This window comes from Prionailurus bengalensis, chromosome B1 (assembly GCF_016509475.1).
Source record: "Prionailurus bengalensis isolate Pbe53 chromosome B1, Fcat_Pben_1.1_paternal_pri, whole genome shotgun sequence".
In the NCBI taxonomy this organism is placed as follows: Eukaryota; Metazoa; Chordata; class Mammalia; order Carnivora; family Felidae; genus Prionailurus; species Prionailurus bengalensis.
The window spans coordinates 200117827-200142433 of NC_057344.1; the positions used below are offsets into that span (position 1 = coordinate 200117827).

Consider the following 24607-nt stretch of genomic DNA (forward strand, 5'->3'; position numbering starts at 1 on the left):
TGTAGAAGGAACATTTTGAGATCAGAAGTACCCAAAGCTGAGCCGAGCTGTTCCGGTTCAAGGCCTGGTCTCCAGCTATGGGACAGCACAAAGCTAACAGCCACACTCCAGGGTCGGCCAGGATCTGGCCTCTTTAGGAAGTTGATACTTAGTCAAACAAGTGATTTGAACTGCATTCTGAAACTACAGGTATTCATGTGACCCGTTCCTTTCTTTCTCTGAACATAAATTCACTTTTAAGTGGCTATATTTAAATAAGACTAATTCCCAAAATCATCAAGACGTTGAAATTCTCTATAACCCATCTACCATAAAAAGTGTGCTTCCTAATCCAGATGCATTTGACAGGAGAAAAAAAAAAAGACTGTCACATCACCGTCCTTGTACATACAAGGTTTTCCCAGGAGGGACCAAACAAACCCCTAACATCCCAGCGTGCACACCAATGAAATCCTGTGAGGTACACAGGATTGTACCTGGGTGAGCCTGGTGTATTCTGGGTGAGCCTGGGCCACAGACATGGATGGTTTCCCACAAGCATATTGTTGAGCACGGAGGGGAAAGCAAGGTCGCCCAAAGCACATACTGCATGATGCACTTATGGAAAAGATACGAAATCATACCTAAGGTTGTACACATACACAGAGAGGAAGTCGGAACACTGTTCTTCAAAATACTGATGGTCGTCTGGGTGGTGAGATTTGGAGATTTTGCTTTTTTCTTAAAACCTTTTTGTACTTTAACATTTTTCTATAATCAGCATGTATAATCTTTGCAGCCAGACAAAAAATACTTCTGGACAAAAAGGCAAATCTTCCCACATACTTCCTGACAAAGTGCACAGGGACTCCCCGTTACCGACAAATCAGGCCTGATTCCTTGAGCCCGAGGCCCTGGGTGTCCCTCTCCCTGTGGACATCTCCAGATTCGAAGCCCACCCCCCACCCGATCCCAGTCTTCTTGCCCCAAGCCCTCTGCTCAAGTCTGATGCCTCCTAAGAGCCTTCTCTGCCACTCCCAGGCCAGGGCAAGGCCCTCTCCTGCACGTGGATCTCTTTCAGAGACGTTAGCATCTTGTGAAATGTTTTCGGGTCTGTCTGACGTAAGCTGCTCAGGCGCACACCTAGCCCAACACGGTTCCCTGAGGGTGATTCCGTGTTCCGAACCAAACCCATCTTCTACCCCTTTCAACAACTAAGAGTAGGGTTCAACCCCTTGGCGCGGCGGCTCATACTTCCCGTTATCCACTAGATGGCGACCCAAGTCTTACAGCTGCAGTACTAACAGGAACTCTAAAACACATCACCACGTTTTCCCAAGGGCTTTTAAAATTTCTCTGGTTCTTTGTTTTTTGATCTAGAATCAAAGCATTATCAAAGGTTAACTGTTCTGTGCAGGCCGAAGCTGAGACGCCATTGTTTGGACATCTACACGTGCGCTCGGATGAGCCCAAGTCGACGACGTGCAAAGACCGCGCTGGAGGCAGGTTGGGCACAAAGGGAGCTCCAGGGGCAGGAGCATGGCTGCCATCTGCCATCCCAGGCGGCAGGCCCAGCTCTGTCTGGGTGGGTCGCCCACAGAACAGTCCTGCGAGCTGCTCCTTCCCGGGGACTTTGTAAATTACCCAAAGCGAGATACACCGTAAAACAAAAAGCCTGGTACAAAACGGTGGGATTCTTCTCAAAGGATGGCTGCCTTTTAAGTGGGGAGAGTTCAAAGCGGTCACAAGTGTCCTTTGCTGGTCACAGCAGTGGTTTGACTTGCAAGCCACCCCCCACACTCCCCTCCCCCCCCCACGCTAGGAATTCTGTTCTGCTGGCACTCACAACACTTCCAACAAAGACCTGATTGATTATGAAACACTAAGTACCGATTTGCATAATTTGCCTCTGCAAGAAACAACCATTGTTCAAGATTAAAGAGACTCCAGTAGGTCCCTCTGGCATATTGTAAAAAGTTCCCTGTAACACAAAATCATTATTTTTGTTTCATTCAATCAGTGGACACAGCTTGCTGTTCAGTTTAGTATGCAGCCAAAGGCACAGCCAGAACCACCGTTGTGTAAGTGTTTGCCAACTACTGATAAGCTAACATGATTTTTCACAAGGACTGTGTTCCCCAGTTTAATTTGGAGGCCCACTAACTAAATCTGAATCCACTCCCTTCAGCCATAATTGAAAATGCATCGATACCAATTACAGCTACAAGTTCAGAAGCAAGGCGCCTCTGGAGCATGGCGACCCTGCTGCAGTCACGCTGTGGGTCCCTGTGCCAGAGAGGCTCCCCGCTGACTTGTCACCCACAAAAGAGCCTGGCAACGCCACAGAAATTCCACTGGTGCCAGGTCGCAGCAGCTGGTCTGTGAAGGGACTGCATACATGAAGTGGCCCTTTCTTGCTTCCTTCTTTTCTTCGGCAACTGTTTGGGAAGCAAGCGCCACGGGCTGGGCCCCTCCCAGCACTTCCCCCCTAATTTCTATTGCGTGACACCACCCTTGGATGAAGGCAGGGTACTGCGGGGTGACAGTCACCGCGGGAGTGCTGGCCACTCTCTACCCGTCCTCACAAACTCCTGAGGAAGCTCCTTGCCCCTGCCCCTGCCCTTCTCCAAGGAACCAGCAGTCTCCCTCTGCTTCCTGGGACCCCACGCTCTCTCCCTCTCTCCGGGTTCTCTTCTTAAGCCTCTGGCAAACTTTCCTTTGCCTTCCTTCATCGCTTCCTCTGCCTTTGCTAACCCGTGAACCGTACTCAGGCTAGACTCACTCACTCCCACCCCCAGCTTCATTTACCATCTACTAGAACACTCCCACCCAGCCTCTGCCCTGCTCCTGTGTTCCAGGTGAGCGCATCCAACCCCTCCTGCGGGTCCGCTGGTGCCTCAAGAGCAACATGGAGTGTTAATTATCCAACCACTCACATTCAACCCTCCTGGCCACTCGGTCCCTTCTGGTCCCCTTCCAGTTCCCCCAAGGAGAAAGAGCCTCTCTCTTCCTTCCTCAAGATAGAAAGTCTCAGGGCTGCCCTGTTTTCTACCCCACAAATTAAACCGGTCAGGCAGGCCTATCCATTCAACTTGCTCAACATCCGCCAAAGGAATTGAACCACGGGCCACCCTCTCCTCCGCACTTCCTGCACCACCACCTCCACATTCCGGAGGCAAAAAGCCTTTCCCTGAAGCAGCCTCCTCTTCTGCCTCTGCACTTTGGCACCTACTGTTCCCTCTGCCTGGAATGTCTTCTTTCTCATCTGTCTTCTACTCAAATGTGCTGGGCCCAAGGAGGAATTAACATGGCATTCTGGGTTCGCTCCCACTTTCTCTGCAAAAAGCCTTCCTTGAGGCATGCTGTATCTGTTAGTTGGACGTTATATACATTACATACATTGTATATGCATGTATAAATATATACTTGTAAACATACAAATGTCAGCTCCATAGATAAAGTGCTGTGTATCCCCAGTCTGGTAACTTCCTTAGAAGACTCAAGGCGATTGTGACCTACAGAAAACTGTCTTCAGTAGCTAAATAACCTACTCTGGATATTTGCTAAGAACCAGTGCCACCCTGGACTGTAGTTTCCAGAATTCGGCATGTGTTGACACACAGACAGACAGACAGACAGACACGTGGGGAGTGGGAGAATGAGAAATGTGTGCGCGAAAGATGAGAGAGACTGGTGTTCGTAGTTCTACTGTCGGTCCTGAGTAGCAGACGGGAGGGATGGTTAAACAAGGAGACAAGGATGATTAACATTTGTTGGGATGAAGTTGGCGGCCCAACTTCCCATATTAGCAACCTGAAAAGTACCTCTTCTGATAAATATTAAGCTTCTATCCCTTTAAGAAATTTAGAAACCAAGAAAAGAAAAAGAAAAAGAAAAAGAAAAAGAAAAAGAAAAAGAAAAAGAAAATCTTAGGTTCTTAGTGTTAGCGAGATCATCGAAGAACTCAGGACCTAATGTCGGAACGTGAAGAGCCCATACCACGTTGAATGACCCACGGGCCTCAATGCAACTTTCACTTGTAAACAGGTCTCGGACCTCTTCAACCTCCAGCAGCAGCAGCAGCTTATCACGTGCTCAGCCTTTCCCCCCTCACTCCTCTGGCCCCAACCTTCTCTCTCCAGCTCCTTATCTTCTCGATCACACCTTAATCTAATTAGACATTCTCATCCTCACTCTTCCGGTGCCCCAAACTGCACTCACTTGGCATTGCTAGAACATTCCCATTTCCAAACTGTCCACTCCCGGCCGGTCTGGCTTTGCTCTGTGCCTCGCGCGTGCTACGTGATACACAGAGCGCGAAACAGGTAAATCTCTCTTCTCTTCCTGGATTCTCAAGACCAGAAGGGGCCTGGCAGGCGCTTACTGCTTTGATGGTGGGGGGCTCACCATCTCTCCCAGGTTGCCCGTTCTAGTTGGAACAGTACAAAGTTTTTTGTCCCTCGGAGTCAGGTTCAGCTCGTGGGGCCCCCCTCCACTCCCTACGTAAGTCTTCTCTCTTCTCTAAGCTAAACGTAGTCAAGACGCTCAAGCTTTCTTTAGTCTCCTCTGAATGCTGCAAATTACGGGCCTCAAAACTCAAATGCAGTTCACAGAACGGACTTGATATTCTGTGTGTCAGCAGGAAATGCAGGGGAAAGCAGAAACATCACCTCCCTTATTCTAGCCTTTAGGTTTCTACTAATACCACCGAAGAGTGTACTCACTTTCATGTCACCGGGTCAGGACGACTTAATAGCTAACATTATTTCTTTCACGACTGGTGCTGCTAATCTCCACCTTCGCTATATTCCTATTTTCCCCTGGCTTCCTGTTATTTGCCACTTGACCATTCTGCCATTAAAGACACCTGTAATTAAAAATAATTTTAAAAATGGGATGAAAATGGGGCTGGAAAAGCATGGAATTATTATAGTCTCCTCCAGCTCCCTGAGCTGGACAACCAGCTCAACCAGTCACACATGCCCCAATAGTCCAAATCCTCAGTCCATTAAAAAAAAAAAAAGTTTCCTCTACAAAATATCATGGAGACCTTGTTAAGTGCCTTCTGAAAGCAGATCTCCTCACCTACCTGCCTAGCAACTGACACTAATGAGGCTGGGATGAGGGGGTGCGCGGGGAGCAGTATGGCTCCTGCTTTGTAAGCCTGTGCTGGTTAATCATCACTACTTTCTTCTCTGTGTGCCTGGAAACCTTTCTTTTATTTGTTCCCTTGACAAATATGTAAGACCCAGAACGGGCCAGGCACAGGAAGAAAGGAGGTAATAAAGAAGAGAGGGAGGGAGGACGACGAACACAGGAGGGGTTCCAACCCAAGGTTCCTACATGACCTCACACTGCTTTTCAGATCCCCTCCAAGCCCTGTCTGGTCCGGAGATTATGCACAGAGCACGTATTCAGAGACTGTGTGCGTACAATGCGTGCAGAGAAACTGAATGTGTAGAGCTGGTATTTTGTGTGTGCAGACAGACCTGTGTGCAGAGACAGGGCGTGCAGGGCGCACGGGTGCTGCATTGCTCCCAGTCCCGGTAATTCAAGCACAGACTCTACAGAGGTGAGTTCTCATCCAGCTCTGACGCTGGCGATACACGGTCTTGCTGCGCTTACGTTACTTCTCGGGCCCTGACCTCCGTACAAACGAGAGAAGGACTCTGAAGGCCACCACAAGCCACCGACGAAAGTAATGCCCGTGGAGGGTCTGACACCACGTCTGGCACGTAGCACCTGCCCAAACGTCGTAAGTTTTCTTCTCCTGCTTCCCCTTCATCCCTGCTTGAGTCCCACCCACGAGGCCAGGCCGGTGTGCACTGGGGACCGCGTGGGGCAGCGAAGGGAAGGGGAGCTGTAGAGACCTGGGCCACGCTAAACGGCTATGGCCTCTCACCAAGTTGCAGCACCAAGGAGAGTGGGAAGTTGCAGAGTCAGAAGAAGAAAAAACCTGGATTTGGTGCAAACCCAGCACAATCGGAGGACTAGTAACTAACACTTACTGGGTGCGTGCTCTGTGCCAGGCACCAGGCTCAGAGCCTGCGACGCACATACTGACTTGCTTAACCCTCGTACCACCGCTCGGGGTGGGGGGGGCTGCCCCCCTGTGAAAGAAAGAGAAAGAAACTGAGGCCCAGAGAGAAGCCGCACACACTGCTCGCGGCTCCACAAAAGGTCGCTGACGTAGCACAACGCGGTCCCAGACAGTCTGGCCGCAGAGCCAACGAGAACCGCCTCCATGGTGATGGGCGGCGCCCACAGCCTCCGCGGGCAGGAGCAAAGGCAGCCAAGGGGACACAGGGCAAAGAGCAAAGGGCAGTGGCAGAGGCAACCCGACCCAGGGTCCGTTCCACGAGGGCGGGGCATCTGGAGAAGCCTTTCTGGAAAGCAGCTCAGGGGCAGCTCACCTGGGCACAACCCACTCGGGAAAAGGGCTGAACTCGGCCTCGTGCCGCCGTCCCTCGGGACTCTGGCCCCCTCCACGTCCAGCTTAACACCAGCGCACGAGGTGAAAAGCACATGACACCCACACGACACAAAAGGCCACACCGGGTTCGAACACACCTTCTCGCACCAAGTCCCCCCAGAGTCAGAACGGAATGCTGAGTCCTCAGCTGTGCATCAGAGGAAGCGACTGGTTCGAGCTCAGGGGCCACGAAGAGAGCGCAAACTGGATGCTAGATGCTAGAATCACAGGCGGTGAGCGAGACACCCATACGAGAAGAGGCCCGGCGCAGGGAGCCAGCCCCCTCACCCTCAGCCCTCGCCAGCCGGGTGCGGAGCGGACGACGGGCACCGCTGAAACGGCATTTCTGTCCTGGCAAGCACTCAGCTTCCTGTCCGTCCTGTGTCCTGGCGGGGTGCGCCTCCAGTGTCCCTCCCCGGCACCCCAGCACACTCTCCTCCGCATCTTTCCTCCTTTTTCTCAGTGCAGGTGCTCTCTTCCAAAGAGCTGTCTCCAGACTCGCCGCACGCTTTCGCCGCCACCTCCGTTCACACCTGCACCCCACAGGCCACCCGTGCCCATTCGGCTCCTTTGGAGAACACAGAGTGCTTCTGGGCAGGTGTGCTGGACGGGCAGGGTGGGGGACCCCGCTCCGGAGCCAGCTCTAGGACCTCAGGGTCACTGCTCTGGGCCTCGGTTCCTCACCCACACGCTGCGAAGGTTAGACGACAACGTCCTTTTGACTCAAACACGGAGATACCTTTTGGTGCTCGATCAACTTCAAAGTTCCTTATGACCAAACCCTGCTTCTTTTCAATCCTTTTATGCTTTCCTGGGTGCTCAGCAGGAGTCTAAGGGCATATGTACTTGGGATCCTCATTCATTAGGGTTATTGTTATTTCTGGCTCAGGGATTTCAGCATAGAACCTTGGAAAGTCTGGTCATAAGAAATTAGGAACATTTAGGTAAACCAGAAACAAAAGAGGTACCTGGCCTGTACGTATCCTAAATGTTGCTGGGTAAACTTGCAACAAAAGTGGTGACGACACACATGCAATGCCTGCTATTAGAGAAGAGCTATCAGGACTTTGTGCAAAGGATGCCACCTGACCTTCATCAGAACCCTGGGGGGGGGCACTATTGTTCCCTCTCTCTAGAGGGGAGGGGCAAAATAACGGGCTCAAGGTCTTCGTCGCAAGTGGGAGAGCCGTACCCTTACCTCTCCTGGCTCTCACTGTGCCCTTCAGAACTTTGACAAGAGGGTAAGAGGAAAACGCACTCCGTTTATATTTTAGTTCCTCGAATTAAAACCCCAGCCCTATCTCTAAAATTATTCAGACAGCTTACAAAACAAACTGTGAAATTCAAATTCGAGTTTCATTTTCCAGGCAGGGGAGTTATATTCTTAACTTCTGGGGCCACCTTCCAGAAAGAATCATGAAATATTTTATGGCTCCTTACCTTTCTCAAGGGCACAGACGCCTCGGAGACTTTGGCAGAAGCTCTGTATCTGATCTCTTGCCTAAAGGAAATAAATATTCCCACAGGCACAAAACCATTTTCTGCTTTCCATTCTGAGAGTCAGAGGAACTCGGTTAAGGAACTCGGAACCACAGGAACTCAGGTCAAGAACCTCTGGTGTTGAAACACGGTTCAACCAACAGACACAAGCACGGGAGGGTACAAGCTTTCTGCAGACTTCCGGGCGGAAGGCAGCATTTCAGCTCGGCGCCCAGAGACAGCAGCCGGCCACCCGTCTGCGGAGTCATCAGCACGGGAACGCTGACCAGTCACACCGAGGGATGGGTGGAGAAGCACGGGCCCCAGGGCCCCCAGGGCCGGGGACGGACCACCGGCACGACGGCCACCACACGCCCGCCTTACAACGTGTCATCAGCGTCCTAAACGTTTGTTGTTTACCACGTGTCAGGCGCCGCGTGAAGCCCTTGCATTTGCGTAACAGAGGGGAAACGGTCGAGGAAACCGAGGCACAGAGTCGTCGAGGAACCTGCCCAAGGTCCTACCGCCAGCAAGGTGAAAAGCCGAGGTCCGTGTTCCAAAAGACACTCCAAAGCCTCCGCTCTTAACTTCGCCGGCCTGCGCCCCCAAACTCGGGCCCTTCGATGTGAACACCTGAGCTGAGGACCGGAGGAGAGCTTCCAGGGAGCCCTTTACCGCCTGCCCCACGCCAAACTCACCGAGACGGAGCAGTCCGCTTCACTTATCAGCAGCTCCAAAAGCCCGTGCTAAATGTCTTCTAAAGCCGGCCAGTCCGTGCTAGAAAATACTAAGCACGTAAAACACACCTCCACTCCACGGCAGTGCCTTCCGTATCCCAGGAATACGTTCGCTCCTTTTTGCGGTGAAAATTAAAAGGCTTTTTTAACATTTTTTTTTTTCAACGTTTATTTACTTTTCGGACAGAGAGAGACAGAGCATGAACGGGGGAGGGGCAGAGAGAGAGGGAGACACAGCATATGAAACAGGCTCCAGGCTCTGAGCCATCAGCCCAGAGCCCGACGCGGGGCTCGAACTCATGGACGGCGAGATCGTGACCTGGCTGAAGTCGGACGCTTAACCGACTGCGCCACCCAGGCGCCCCAGCCGGCTATTTCTTTCAATCCAAGCTCCTTTTTTTTTTTTTTTTAACGTTTATTCATTTTTGGGACAGAGAGAGACAGAGCATGAACGGGGGAGGGGCAGAGAGAGAGGGAGACACAGAATCGGAAACAGGCTCCAGGCTCCGAGCCATCAGCCCAGAGCCTGACGCGGGGCTCGAACTCCCGGACCGCGAGATCGTGACCTGGCTGAAGTCGGACGCTTAACCGACCGCGCCACCCAGGCGCCCCTAAAAGGCTTTTTTAGAAGCGTGTGTCCAAGAAGAACTGCGTCAGATTCGTTTTGGATTCCCAAAGCCTGGCAGGGTTCCTAGCTCCGCAAATGCTGCTGAATCAGTGATACATTTTATCAAGAATGTGTCATTCTAAAATACACATGAAGGAACAGCCGTTCCTAAAACAGGTGGTTACGATGTATTAAAAGTTTAAAAAACTACGGAGTTTTCTCACACGGGTTTTGCAAATGTCTCAGTGTATACCAAAGGCACACTCCCCGTGTAACAAGCAGCCAACGACTGCACACAGCTGGTGATCAAAGCAACCCTCCCTGCGTAAAGTGAAGGGCATCAAGTGTGTGGCCACAAACAGGTTCTAGCCCAAAGGCAGCTTTCTTTTTTAAATTTTTTAATTTATTTTGAGACAGAGAGAGACAGAGCATCAGCAGGGGAGGGGCAGAGAGAGAGGGAGCCACAGAATCCGAAGCAGGCTCCAGGCTCCGAGGTGTCCGACGCGGGGCTTGAACTCACGGACCGCGAGATCATGACGGGAGCCAAAGTCGGACGCTTCACCTACTGAGCCACCCAGGGGCCCCGCCCAAAGGTAGATTCTTACTAGGAAGGTTAAATAAATGCACTCAAAAACAGGAAATGCTGCCCCACTGACATTTTTAAACCATCTTTTTATTTGAATTATAATATCAACCATAAGAAGGAAACGTTTGCGAGGATGACAAGGACCAGCACGTACACCTACAGGAGTGGGAAGACCGCACATAAAACTGACATCCCACCAGCTGCTCCCGCTCTCATTCTCCTGGGATCCTGGCCCTGGGTAGAAATTAGGAGCCGGGAACAACACAAATCCCCTCACGCGCAAGCCCGGGGCACAGGCTAGTTCTCCCAATCTTCCACCCACGGCAGCAAGTACCGTTCCCGTCCACCAGGTGGTGCCCTGCACCACACTGTTCTTCCACAAGCCGTATAGGACATCAAAATGACAACAGCCTGGTTTTAAGATGATTTGTCTCTTGAGGATATACATTTGGTTTAAGTTTCCACTGCAAAGTTAGAGTTCTTAAGATAGGTCATGCAGATCAATTGCTCCTGTAATCTGAAACTCAAAAGAGCAAGTAATATCTAAACAAGGGGAAGGGGTGGCCCTGAGCTTATAAGGTTCTCTAAAAGCCAGGAGACAGTCAGCCTGGCTACTTCTAATCTCATCATCAAAACTGCTACCTCGTCCAGTTTCTGCTTCACATCAGCAAGGAGAAGAGTGAAACCAACGACGGGCAGTACAAAGGGAGAACACACATTCAACTTCCATACCACCTGATGGAGGCCGATGATTTACATTCAACAGAAAACACTGCTTGATAAGACTCAAGCCCCAAAAGTGGAAGAGCTTTGCTTCACTAAAACATGTATTTTTCTCTGCTGGCAAAAACAAAAGCAAAGGACTCAGGGTGCATTTTATCATGAAGGTCTGAGAAAGACGGCTTGGTAACAAGACACCAGCCTTTCCTCCAAAGTCATCCTTCAACGGAGCGAATGGGAATAAAACGCAAAGCGTGCTGGCCTCAAGCAGGAATACAAACGTTCAAGTTCCGAGCACAGTCCAGGCGTTGTTTCATCGTTCCCTGTCCTCCAAGAAAATACAGATCCCTTTCCTTCATTACGATCTCCTTTGGAATGAATAAGTACTTCCGTATATGTGCAAAAAAAAAAAAAAAAAAGGGCAGAAAATATCATTTCAAGGAATGTCACAAAACATTCCAACATCCTCTGCTTGAAAAAAACGAAAATAAGATTGACTGGTTTCTTGGATTTAGAACAAAACTAAAAATCTCTGACTGCTAAGTTTTATAAAATAGGGACTAGCCTGATAAAAATTGATTCTTACATAACTGTTCAAAATGGCATAACATAATTAGTTGCTAATAAATCATTTGCCAGAGAAAAATCTGTGTATAAAATAAACTAGAAAAGTAATGGTTAGATCCCGAGCTATATGTTACATACAGATCTTGATTTTGAGAATCAAAGCCTCTCTCTTCAGCCTGCTTTTAAGATGTACTGTTTTACTTAGACACAAAAATTTTTAAGCCTTATATTCGAATATTATATTCAGAACTCAGTGTGAATGCTTTAAAAGTAAAACCAGTATATACAATTTAAATCTGTCTTAATAGTTTTTATCATTAGGTAAAAGCATCTGAAACACCACTATGTAAAAATTTCCTTTCTTATCATAGAAACAAATTTCAGTGAAAGCCACATGTCAATTTGTAAGCAATAAAATTGTCATCAAAACGTAACACTGTCCACCCAAACACATATATACGCACTTTTAAGGGACCCGGGTGGCAGTGTCCTGAAGAAAAGGAAAGTAAAGCTTTACAACGTTCAAGGAATCTTTCAAAAACTCTACAGTACATGTTAGTCGATATCTGATGATTACTATTTCAAAAGCGCCTGGATGTAATAATTAGTAAAGTGATATGCTTCTACACTTACAGTGTCCCTACAGTAAAAAGTGAACAAATTTCCCCAAGAATTGGAGTGTGAGCAACTAAAATTAAAATGTCAATTTGCAGTTGTGAGGTTAATGCCCTAACAAGGACATTGAAAACATATTTTAGGTTAAGGCTTTTACATATTATTTTTATTTATTTATACTCTCTGGTTGTGGTCTATTTCAATCATCAAACCAACTAAAAACTTTTTCCTCCTTGCAAAATTAAGAATCTCACTATCTGCTAAAATTTAATGCTTATTTTGTAAAAACTTGTTTACATTTTCCTGGCAAACAAGTATGCATTTTGTTCTTTAAATGGAGTCTATAAATAAATATATAACTTCTCTGCCTATAGTTGGAAAGAGGCACCCTTTGGGATTCCTATAGCAATCACTAAGGCTCTTAAAAGAATTGTTAAACTTCATCCATATTGAAAAACTCACGTTTAACCCTTATTTTCAGTTACAGCCAAAGTCTTTGTTCCAGATCCACAGAAATGGACACCCCTCTCACTGCAGTGTGTTTTAGAAGAAAACATGATTAAATGTCACATCTGACTTTCACAGATCCCCAATTTGCTTCTTGCATGTTTATTATCAAACTCTAATCATGACTTTCACAAACTTATTTATACTTTCACACAAACTTCCAAAGTTTTCCCAACTTAAATAAAAACCCACAAAAACTGTGGGAAATGTTTCGCTTGAAAGATAAAAGTAAACTGGTCCAAATGTACATTTGCAATAATCAGTGTTTACTTTCGTTGCTCACACAGCTTACAGCACTTTCAGTATCTGCATTCAACTGAATTTTCTCCTCTCTTAAAAAAAAAAAAAAGGAGGGAAAGTAGTTTTCTCTCTCCCCCGTTTTGCTCTTAAAATATAAACTCATTTAATGCAAAGCATTCCTGAATCAGGCATGTTTTAAACTACAAGCATATCTAGTCTCAACAGCATTCATGTTACATACAAAATGCCATTTCTTTCAAAACTTCAGTCTGAATATTTTGTGAATCTAATTTTCCTTTTCCTAATAAACAGAAGACGTTTTACTACACAAGACCCAATTACAACTTTAGTAAATGAAAATAGCAAAACGAACAAACAAACAGACACTACAGTACTAAAGTAGGAAAGAGGGTATTAATTCATTTACTTAAAAAGTTGGGGATTTGCACTTCCATAGATGTTGCACTACGTTTATTAAAATACTACGTACTTTTAGCCTAGAAACAATTTATCAGTTAACAGTTATCTACTCAGAGAGAAAGTATACTCTCGGTAAGTAAAACACTAGAAACCATTTATGCTGTCCTTGTTCAGAGCTGCTTAGAAAACTGGGCTATGTACTTTTAAAATAATCATTAAAAACAGTCTAAAGGGTAACTGGGATATAGTTAATCCACAGTCAACTGATGCCATCTAATTCTAGAGACAGAAATCTGTCTCTCAAAGGGGATCTAAGAATACCCATATTTGTAATACAGTATTACATTTGTATTAAAATGACAAGGAAATATTTCCTAATAGAATGAATATATTTTAAAGTTTGTATGACTGACAACAGAAAAGACTTTTCTACTATTTAAAAAAAAAAAAAAAAAGTCTCCTGACAAGAGATTCTGGGTTTGAAGTATGCCACACCCCAGTTCCCAGGCCACGAATCCCAGTTCATTTTTTAAAATGAGGTCTATTTCCTGTAATTTTAGATATTTTAGAGTACAATTATTTTACATTTTTATGATGCCTTTGGGGTATCATTACAAATATTTTTATGTGTTTAAACTTAGGAAAGTAAAATTAAGTAATAGCTTCTCTTAAAAAGAGCTGTCAACTCTCTCCTGAACAAAAATCTTTGTTTTAAAGCAATCTAGAGATTTATATCCCTAGTAACCATAGAAATTAATCTTAAGCTTTAGAAAAAAATTGCATAAAATGCTCCTTATTTAATTAAAATCAGAGCTCTGCTCTTTAGAAATAAGGACCCTCTTTTGAACAGAAAGAACCCTCTCCACAGAGTAGAATTGTTTTAAGTCGAGGTAGCATTCTTTGTGATAAAGTAATCAAACACATGTTTAGTTGACTCTTGAATTTGTGTGCACACGAAGTTAAACACTTTGTTGGAAAGGATTTGCTCAGGGAAAACACTCACCGAACACTTCTGGTAAGAAAAGAAAGTGAAACACACAGGACCCAAACCGTGTTTGTACATTATCTAGGCGGTATAAAAAGAGCAAAGAATTTAACAGTAACAATGAGGAGAACCACTCCCAGCAGAACTCACTTTGTTTCCACTAGGAAACTGGAAATACTATTCACCGTGCCTTAATACGAAGACCCATCAACACATCAGAACTCAGACTTCATCCCGTGATGACTATCACTTTCTACTTCACGCACTAAAACAGAGACATATTCTGAATTCTCCTCTCCCCATCTGACTGTGAAGTTTCGCTCAGATTTAGAAGCCAGTGGGGGACGTCTGGGGAGGGGGCAGCGTTCTCCCTAGCCACTCTCTTCCCCAGCAGCCTGACAGAATGTGTGCATCTGAGGGACGGTCAAGACAAGCCCCTCAAACGTTTGTAAGATGTCAAAGTTTTCAAGGCTTATGAAACTCAGGTTCCGAAGAAATCTGGTGAACTCTCACGAGACTTAAATTTCACAGCTTCAGGTTTTTTCTGCATAATGAATATTTTTTAAAGTTAAGTCACATTCTGTTCCCACTATACTTTTTAAAACATGCTAATTTGGACTTTGCATTTTGGAAAAGTTGAGATAAACACAAAAAAGGTCAAGAGCTCAGTGTAGAATCAGGAAACAAAGATCGTGATGGCCATGTCAAAAACCAATATTAAATATTTGCAAAGTGCTCGTACAGTATATCGTGAACACCAAGTAAGGTGCAAACTACAAATGTTCCTGCTTTCAGACCATCCAAGTCTTTGACGAGGTCTGGATAGGTGTTTCTCCATGCGAATTTAGGCTCTGCTAAGCCGGCTAGACAGTTATCATCTTCTCTAAGAAACCCGCTTTTTGGGAAAAGACACAGGCATTTACCCCCACACTGTCCATAGCTAATTTCACAGTCCTCCAGAGGAAAAATTTCCCCAGGGTTTGAGCGAATCGAGACGTCTTGTATATGGGACAGAAAATGATGAGGAATTATAAATGGTAAGAATAGGTAGTCTCCACCGTACCTGACTCCAGATTGTGGTCACCTTGGTGATTCTAAAAACTCTTTCGGGGGGGGGGGGGGGGAGCGGGGATTGCTCTGGGCTGGGCAGGGGAGATGGAACACAGGAATCAGGAACTTTGATTCTGACATTAGGAAGCGGCACACCTTAGCGTCTTCATCGCAGACTGCACACGTCCCTAGCAAGCAGGTCCCAAATTCGACATACATGTTACATGTCAATGAACTGGTTCACTTTTCATTCAAATTCGAGTAATCACCAAGGACAGAAATCTACAAATCTATTCTCAAGTATCGGTAGAAAATGATGTTCAGTCGTAAAATAATCTCAGAGCATAATGCCGTTTCTGAAGCTTTAACAACATGATGTTCAGTAGAAACAAAATGCCAGTGTCTGCTTGAGTTGCAATGCCTCCCTTTCCCCTCTGCTCTTCACCACAGACAAGCGAGACCTTATGAGGTAACAACACCGTTTTCACAGCAAACACAAGAACCGGAAAGAGATTCATGGGCTTTTCACCACGGTTCTGTCGGTATTTTCTTGGTGCCTCTCTGTCTCCTGTAGGAAAAACTGACAAGGTAAACATAAACTCTTTCTCCTACTTCCTTAACCCCATGTCCCGTGGTGGCTTCCTTTAGGACTTTACCTAACAGGCGAAAGTGTGCCCTGGGGGTCAGATATTCCAGGCCCCAAGTGTTTTTCCGAAAGGTTACAGAACATAGACTGTGATGAAGTAAAAAGTAGCAACAATCAAGGCAACAGAAAGCGTTTGTCAACCAACTGCTCGTACACGTATGCGGTACAGAAGAAGCGTGCGTGCGTCTGGGCTCACACTGTGCTCCTGGTCAAGTCACTTCTTCTCGCTTCGTTTCCTTGCTTGTGAAAGGACGAGACTGCATTCCCTGATCCCTGAGGCCCATCTGAGCTCCAGAAGCTCCATGAGTTTTTGTATCTGACTGAAAACGAACAGTGTATTTTCAAGCGGTCTTTCGTATCTCGGTTTTATGGGTGACTAGAATTTAATTTACGACGGAAAGAACAGAGCATTTATTTCCAACAACCTACTACGGGACAGAGCACACTCCGTAGTTTCACAACAATATTACCACCCTTCCCATTTTATAGGTGAGCAAACTAAGGCTCAGATTAGCCCCAGATGCAAAATTACATGTGTCCAATGAGCTATTCATGCTCTTTGCACACACACGGGCTCTCCCCTGATGCAGAATAACGATACGCTGCATCACCGCTGAGAAACTGCCGATCCAGTGCTTGTGAGTGGGAGATGCCGTGCCGGGTGGGACGTACCATCCCTCCGTGCGCCCCACTGTACACAGCTAAACCATAAAGTGGTCCGCCCTTAACCGCAACAGGTCATTAAACATCTGCATCTGCCATGAAATTGGGGGAAAGGGGGAATGGTAGACTGGACAAACAGGGAGGGAGCGTGACCTTGGACCTCGGAAACAGGAAAAGAGGGTACAAGGTACTTCTCTCCCCGCTGGCCTCCTCTACGAGCTTCCAGAGGATTTCAAGCCAGAAGCAGGGCTGAGAACCACCGATGACAAGGGCACAGGAAAGAGGACTCTGGAGTCAGTCACTAGCTGTTTCCCAAATACTTAACCTATCTTTGCCTCAGTTTCTCCGTTTGTAAAATGGGAAAAACTAATAGCACATACCTCACTGGGTGTGGGAAGATGAAATGGGTGTTTTCCACAAAGGGCTCAGAGAAATGCCTGGCACACAACAAGCACTATGCAAACAGCCGAAGGCCTCGAATGCCCAGGAAAGGGCTTTCCGCAGGCCAACGGTGTTAAATGTTCTCTTAGGCAGACATGACAGATGACAGCCCTTCTTTCTTGTGGTCTTTCTTCCCTGTATATTTAACTCTGTATTTAAATGCAAAAAATAAATGGTAACCTCATGCCAGTTCACCTCCAGCTTCCCCACCCGTGTGTGAATTTACAAGCAGGAAAAAACAATAATAAAGTTCATTTTTAGGGAAAGTAATCTGTTGAGTTACTATAACAAGGAAGATTTTTCATTTTAAAGGAGGGTCTCACAGTACCCTAGCGATAAGAATAGAACAAGTTAAAATGGATGGATGAAAGAGTTCAAAACAAAATGACAGAGCACAGTGGTGCTACCTAAAAACTGCCCAAATCTGAAACACTGGGCTGGTGAACGAGAACATCAGTGACCATCACATTACGTCATTTCAAGAAATCCTGTAGATTAATTACATTTTTTTTAATCTTTATTTTTGAGAGAGAGAGAGAGAGAGAGTAAGTGGGGGAGCAACAGAGACAGAGGGAGACACAGAAGCAGAAGCAGGCTCCAGGCTCCGAGCTGTTGGCACAGAGCCCTACAAGGGGCTCGAACTCGGGATCCACAAGTTCATGACCTGAGCCCAAGTGAGATGCTCCAACGACTAAACCACCCAGACGCCCCGAATTACATCTCTTTAAATAAGCGTGGCTTCGCCAAAACCTCTTTGTCATATGCACTTTCAAAAACAAGATTTCTTCCCCCCCCCTTTTTTTTCCGTTTCTTCTTTACCTTCCCGAGACAAAGGTAAAGCAGATAGCGCTAAGATCCTCAATTTCAAAATGAAGACACGGAGAGTCAGAAGGCCTGCCCAAGGCCACCGATGAGGTGAAGCCCGATTTCTTAAACAGCAGCGCCAGCAGGGAGGTCAGGGGAAACGCAGCGGCCTGGGCAGCGAGGCGAAGCGGCGTCCAAAGCCCGCAGAGGCCTCTCCCCTCCGGGTCAGTCCCCGCGTGGGAACCCGGCGCGGGCAGATACCGTGGCGGCCGCCGCTGCGTCAGCAATGGGAGCCGGGGCTCGACCAGGAGGCCCGGTGCCAGAGGCCCAGTCGCTGCACGCTGCTCCCTGCCGCCCACCGAGCTACGCCAGCCGATCGGCCGGCTCGGCCGGCAGTCTCTGCGGCCTGCGTGGCTCCTGGGCGCAGGCCCCTCTGCTCATCCTGGCGGCCTCGCCCGTGGCCAGTGATCGCTGCTGGCCCTGGGCAGCCTCGCCCGTCCCCGATCCAGGGTCCACGCTCCCACGCGGCCCACCGTGCTAACCCGCGCTCCGGAGGAGGAGGAGGAGGAGGAGGAGGAGAAGGAGAAGGAGGAGGAGGAGGGGGAGGGGGAGGGGGAGGGGGAGGGGGGAGGAGGGGGAGGAGGGGGGGAGGAGGGGGAGGGGAGGAGGAGGAGGGGGAGGAGGAGGGGGGGAGGAGGAGGAGGGGGAGGGGGAGGAGGAGGAGGGGGAGGGGGAGGAGGAGGAGGGGGAGGGGGAGGAGGAGGGGGAGGGGGAGGGGGAAGGGAGGGGGAGGAGGGGAGGAGGGGGGGAGGAGGAGGAGGAGGAGGAGGAGGAGCAGCAGCAGCAGCAGCAGCCGCCGGGCCTGGGAGAAGCGTGCTGTTTGACAATCAGCAGCTTGGCGTGTCCTCCCAAGCCTCCCATGATGCTGCCTACACAACAGCGGGCAGAAACGCTGGCCTTCTCACCCTTGCCGTGCTCGGCAACCGCCGCGCCGTGGGTTCTGGAATCCGAAAAGGCCTGTCGCCAGCCACAGCAAACCGCGGGGCCGTGTGCAGACTGCGGTGCTCTGAGGCCGAAGCGCTCGGGGCGTGCAGAGAGGACAGGCGCAGGGAGGCCGTGCGGAGCAAGGACTCACACGCCCCGCGCAGGAAGCAGGGAGGAGGTTCCCTCCCGCGCCAGCCGCCAGCCGAGGCAAACCGGCCTGTGTCTGAGGGCGCTTCGCGGACGCCTAGCCAACGTTAAGAGCTGGCTTCTTCATGGTTTACACAGAAACGAATTCCATAAAGCCAGCGTTTCAAGCCGCGTACTTTCTGAGGACTGCGGTTGGGCCCGCCACCCCCGCGCCACCACCCTGACTGGCTGCAGGAATGGATAATCGAAGACCCGCAAGAGGACAATGGCCCAGATTCCCCCTCGGGCTCCAGAGAGCCCCGGCAGCCGGGAAAGACAGGGCACTCCCCTCCTCGCCCCCCAGGATGGACACAAGAAGGCCTCTGTGGTGCAGGTTTAGGACAGGGTGACCTCTGACTCAGCTCTGAGGCTCAGGCTGGAGTGCCAGGATCATCAGACAACATGCCAACAAAGAGCACAGACTTCCAGTTTCCAAGATGTTTATTATGCACCATCAATGAAGCAAAACTTTTGGGGGGGGGAGGCGTGGAGGTTGGGGAAGGAAAACTAGACAAAAATGAAGTCATCATTCAACTTATTCGGCAATGACTGACCAGGCCCCAGAACTAGAAATGTTGCTTCATTATTCTGTCATAAATACCAAAAAACATCAACAGGTGATTGAACATCTATTTACTCATTCACCGGCACTCACAGAACATGATGCACCGGGCAGTTTTAACCTGTCCTACGAAGGGGAGCCCGGGGGGCTCAATCGGTTAAGCGTCAGACTCTTGATTTCCGCTCAGGTCGTGATCTCACCGTTCGTGTGTTCAAGCTCCAAGTCCGGCTCTGCACTGACAGCACAGAGCCTGCTTGGGATTCTTTCTCTTTCTTTGCCTCGCGCGTGCTCTCTCTCTCTCTCTCCCCCCCCCTACCCTCAGCCACTCATGCTCACTTGCGCTCTCTCTCAAAAGAAACCCTAAAAATAAATAAACAAACAAATAGGGAGGGGCACCTGGGTGGCTCAGCTGGTTAACCATCTGACTCTTGATTTGGGCTCAGGTCATGATCTCACGGTTCATGAGATTGAGCCCTGCATCAGGCTCTGCACTGGTAGCACAGAACCTGCTTGAGATTCTCTCTCTCTCTCTGGCCCTCCCTGCGCCCCGCACACATGCATGCATGCTCTCTCTCTCTCTCTCTCTCTCTCTCTCCAAATAACTTTAAAAAACCAAATAAAAAATAAAAATACACTGTCGTAAAAATATCAACTCAGTTAATTCTCATCAACAACAACCTTATGAGGTATAATATTATCCCTATTTTACATATGAGGAAACTGAAGCACAGACAAGTAAAATACTGTGCCCAATGTCAGTCAGCTAACATGTAGCGTAACTGGATTAAAACCCAGTGAATGTGGCTCCAGAATCTTTGTTCTTAAGTGCTGTCTATACTGCCTAACATGCTAGAACTTACAAAATCTGCCGGTAAAAGATGTGTCCACCGGTCCTCAGAATCACCTTGTCATACCGTCCTGTGATACATCTACTATGCCCAGGACAAAATTCGTATTGTGCCTACTGAGGTCAACTAAGATGAACTCTACCTTCTGAGACACAAGAATAGAGAGAGACAATACACTATCCCAGCCAGAGAAAGTATTTCTGGGTGTTTACATCTGAAGGTATATGATATGTGTCAAAAAAGAGGTATGGTTACTAATTACTGTCACTGGACAGATGCTGCAGGTTTTTTTCTACTTGTTAGAAAAAGTCACTTAAGACGTTAATGATATTAACGAGGAAAATCAAACTTAACTCTCGCTCCACAGAACCTCAGTGAATACTGCTTGTCGTTATAAAGTTACAACTTATTTATACACATCTTCTCTAAATTTCGAAGTTGTTTGTTTTTAAGAATAAAAAGTGGAGGGAATCACGTAGAGTAAAAAAAAAAAAAAAAAAAAAAGCAAACGGATTTGAAGCAAGTCTCTTACTTCCTTGCAAAGTAAGATAACAAGCCCAATAATAATAAACCCCACATGGCCGACTACTGCCAATGTATCAGCAAAGTTCCCTACTAGACTCCCTGTACTTTGAAACAATCTCACCCATTTATTTTATCTTCAATGCTCAGCAATGACCGGCAATGACTGGCACAGTCCCAATCGTCCATTAATATTTACTGTACTGCTAAACAAAAGTAAGTCCATGTGTTTGGACTGTTCGTGTCATTGGTCCAATCCAAAATCAAAGACTTAATAATCTCTCCAAGGAATCCAGTTCTGTAACGTTAATTCACTAGTACATAACACCATTGTTGGGACAAAACAATCAGCTAACACAGCACAGGCAATCAGGATATTTAGGAAGTACAGTAACAGTTAGCTTATGTCCAAATAGGTATAGGCTAGTTTTCCCAAATATCAGGCAAATAACAAGGCAGTTTAAGTCTTAAGATAAAGATCTTGGTTTCATAACAGATGAGGAAAAAAGAGAGAAAAAGATGTGGACAATGAGAGATGCTGAACACCGGGGAGACGGGAATCTCCCTCTCTGAGGGCCTCTGACCACAGACATCATTTATTTCACAGGGCCTGGGGCTATTTCTGCAAGAAGACAGAAAGCTCACCTAGACGGCATATACCAGCTCTAGAATTCCTTGGTTATACAGCATGTGAAACAGAACACACAACCGGGCCAAACCCGCAAATGAAGAAAAAAGGTGCCACTGCTCAGCCAGGGGACAATTTGAGAGGCTCTCCTGAATTTACATAAAACAAACATTTCAAAAATTTACCCCAGTGCCTAACAAACTTTCCTTAAAAGATCTTTTCTTTTAAATTAAAAACAGTAGCTTTATTAATGCACAACCCATTTCAAATTTGAAACACAACTCTAAGCCATACCTTGTGGAATGGAAAGCCATAATTGTAATGTGGAATGAGACCAACTGAAATCAATGTAAAATATCTGAAGTAAACACTTTTTTTTTCCTAGGGGGTAGTACAAAACGTATGAAATTACATAGTAAGAAGTTATTAATTTGAAATTATGAAGTGGAATTGAGGACTTCAAAATATTCATAGATTTTTTTTTTTTCCAAAGACTTTTGAAAGCAGAGAAAACCATATCATGCTCTGGAAAAGCTTACCTTTCAGAAAAACAACATTTACTTTGCACAGTTGCTTGACCGTGTACTGCAGAGTAACAATAATCTGCATCCCCCCAAGCCCAGCACCGATTCAAGTGGAATTTTCAGCTTCACAGGTATTACACCGACTGGCTTCTACACACACACATTCGTTATTTCATAGCTAATCCAATTTAATTATTAAACCTGAGCCAGGTGAGAACAGGAACCGTGTCAAGTTACCTGTGAAACAGACTATTATGGCAAGCAGGTTTATGAAAATTTCAACAATCACTAAGCAAAAGAATCACGAGCAGCAGAACATCACTGTGAAGTCAGAAGAACTAACCAAGCACCAGGCACTCAAAAACATTTGCTAAATCAAAGACTAAAGGAATATTCGTTCAATGGGGGAAAATGGCTCTTCAAATTTATTTTTTTCCAAATAAAATGACTGTTGATTTAAACAGCAGTTATTGTGGATTTCACCTGGCTGTCCATGGTCCAGAAGGGGCACTGTCCTCCACCATTAGGATTCACACCCCCAGGGACAGAGGTGGGGCAGCCGCCTCAGCGATCCTATGATCCTATCCTCAAAGGGATTTTAAAGTGGGTTCTTCATCACTTGGTATTACAAAAAAATGTGCCTCTTCAACCATATTTCAAATTTCTTGTTTTGTAACTTTATTTTCTGCTTGTTGTGGATGGTTTATGAAATATGCAAAATATAAAGAAGAAAAAAAAATCAACCCATAATATCATCACCTAGAAATAAGCTTTTACCGCTTTGATATATTATGACCCATTTTGTGCACATATCCTTTCTATAACTGAAACCATTATGTATACAAGTTTATATTCTATTTATTTTAATTGACACCATAATGAGCACTTTCCCATGTAATTAAAATTTCTTCTAAAAATTACTTTCATGGCTATATACATCTCATTGTTTAAATTTACCATAATTTGACTTCCTCTATTGCTGAATGACTAGGCTGTTTCCTCTAATTTGTCACAAGGATAAATTAAGCTGTAATGAACATCTTTTTGCTAAACCATACCAGAATATTTTTGCATACCAAAACTTTATCTGATTCTGATTCCTGAGATAAAGAGGAATGGCAAGGCAAAAAGTTACCAACAGCTTTAAATCCTGACCTGCATCGCCAAACTGTCTCCCAGACAGGAGGGGATCTCTCTGCCTCACCCTCACTGGCCCCCCAGGCCCCGGCACTGGGCGGGGTCGAGCAAGAGTGCTGCCAATTAGTACTCGCCCCCCCCCCCCACTTTGTGTGCCTGTGCAGAACGACTGCATTTAAAACAGTAAACAACACGATTATCGTGGTATCACTAATCCCAATTTTTTGGCTCAACCTAGGGATAATTTGCTGTAATACCGGGTGAAGTGAGCCTTCAGTTTCCTCATCTGGAAAGAGGAGAGTCAGGTTAATTGGCCTGTAAGGCTCTGCTGAGTCCTAACGTTTTATATCTTACCTGTCACAGTGCCGACACCCTGGGTGCAGGGGCCACGGGGCACTGACAGAGGATTACAATGTAACGTAGCTCCTTAAAGCTGTTCAGCTGTTACTCATCTTGTTTTTCCTGGAGCAAATCATGAACAATAACTCTGCCAATTGGAAATACTTAAATACAATTGCCATACTGTTTTATAAAAAGAAAGATAGCATTTACTTGTGGTATTTAAATACACAACCTAGCTTTTGATTCTCAACTCAGGCTCTATAAAACTAGATGCAACAGCTGGAAATTCTGATTCAAAATTACGACTTCACGGAAAACCAGACGCTCCACCGAAGATAAGGTTTCCTGGAGAAGTGTAGCATTGTTAGAGGCCATCAAAAATCTGTATGAGATTTTCTTCAGAAAAACAGAAACCTCCAAGACACTACTGAGCATTAAGAATCTGCACATTAACAGAAAGATGAAGCCGCCAACCTGCAGGTCACGTTCCTTAGCAGCGATACAGCGAACTTATTTGATGCGCGCACATACAGCTCTTACCCTCCAGCCGTAACAGGCCTCAAAGTATCCGCAGGGTAACTCAAAATCACTGCACGTACAAAGAACACAAATGACAACACTATTGCTTTTAATCCTGTGAAAATTACGTTAGGTTGAAAAGTACTAAAAATACCTTAAGTATTATTTCAGCAGCAAATTCAAGCTTACTAGGTCAAAAACCTTACATGGAAACACCACTATTTTCATTCTTGAAAACTAAAAATTAATTTCATAGCATAGAATACTGTTCAGGAACGAAAACATTGTCCCTTTTGTGTCCTTTCAAAGGAAACTGGAAAGGTTAACAGATTTGAAGTCAAGTTTTACATAAACATTTTACATGAAAGCTCTCGCCTGGATCAGGAGAGAAAAATACGGCTCTTTTACTAGATGCCCGGAGTTGAGGAAACCATGACTGACAAAACAGCTCACGTGCTCACACACGAGTCCCAGGAGGCCGGGGGCGGCCACCCCTGGGGGTACGGGCGGGACTTGCCAGGGCACGCCTGCACACACCTGTATGGGGGACCCGTGTCCAGGCCCTCGGCGTCCGCACACCCTCGCTCCCGCGGCCGCCCTGCCTGGGGGTCTGCTGAAACCCACGGCCCCCGGCTCTGCTTTCCCATGCGCCCTCCACAAGCACCTCTCCCACGTCGTACAAGAAGGACGCAGCCGTCACCGCACCTGAATCTGACCACGGGACACCGTCCTACACGCACATAAACACGTCTAGCGGAGGAAACTCGGACGTGCCGGGTGAGCTGAGACCGGGAGCGGCTCCGCTGACCAGACGAAAAACCCGCTGCAGCTCTCCGG

The 24607-nt window shown here is 46.8% G+C and overlaps 1 protein-coding gene across 4 annotated transcripts in view; it reads right to left on the minus strand.

Annotated features, from left to right (window-relative positions):
* STX18 (syntaxin 18) overlaps positions 1–24607 on the minus strand; it is a 123386-nt gene that overhangs the window by 59454 nt on the left and 39325 nt on the right. The window contains exon 1 of one of the 4 annotated variants that reach the window (XM_043572981.1): positions 21788–21848. The exons of 2 other annotated variants lie outside the window; for them this stretch is intronic. The gene's annotated coding sequence lies outside the window, so the exon portion shown is untranslated. Of the gene's footprint in view, positions 1–18483; positions 18755–21787; positions 21849–24607 lie in introns of those variants that run through there. One more of the 4 variants, XM_043572980.1, reaches the window with a different exon arrangement.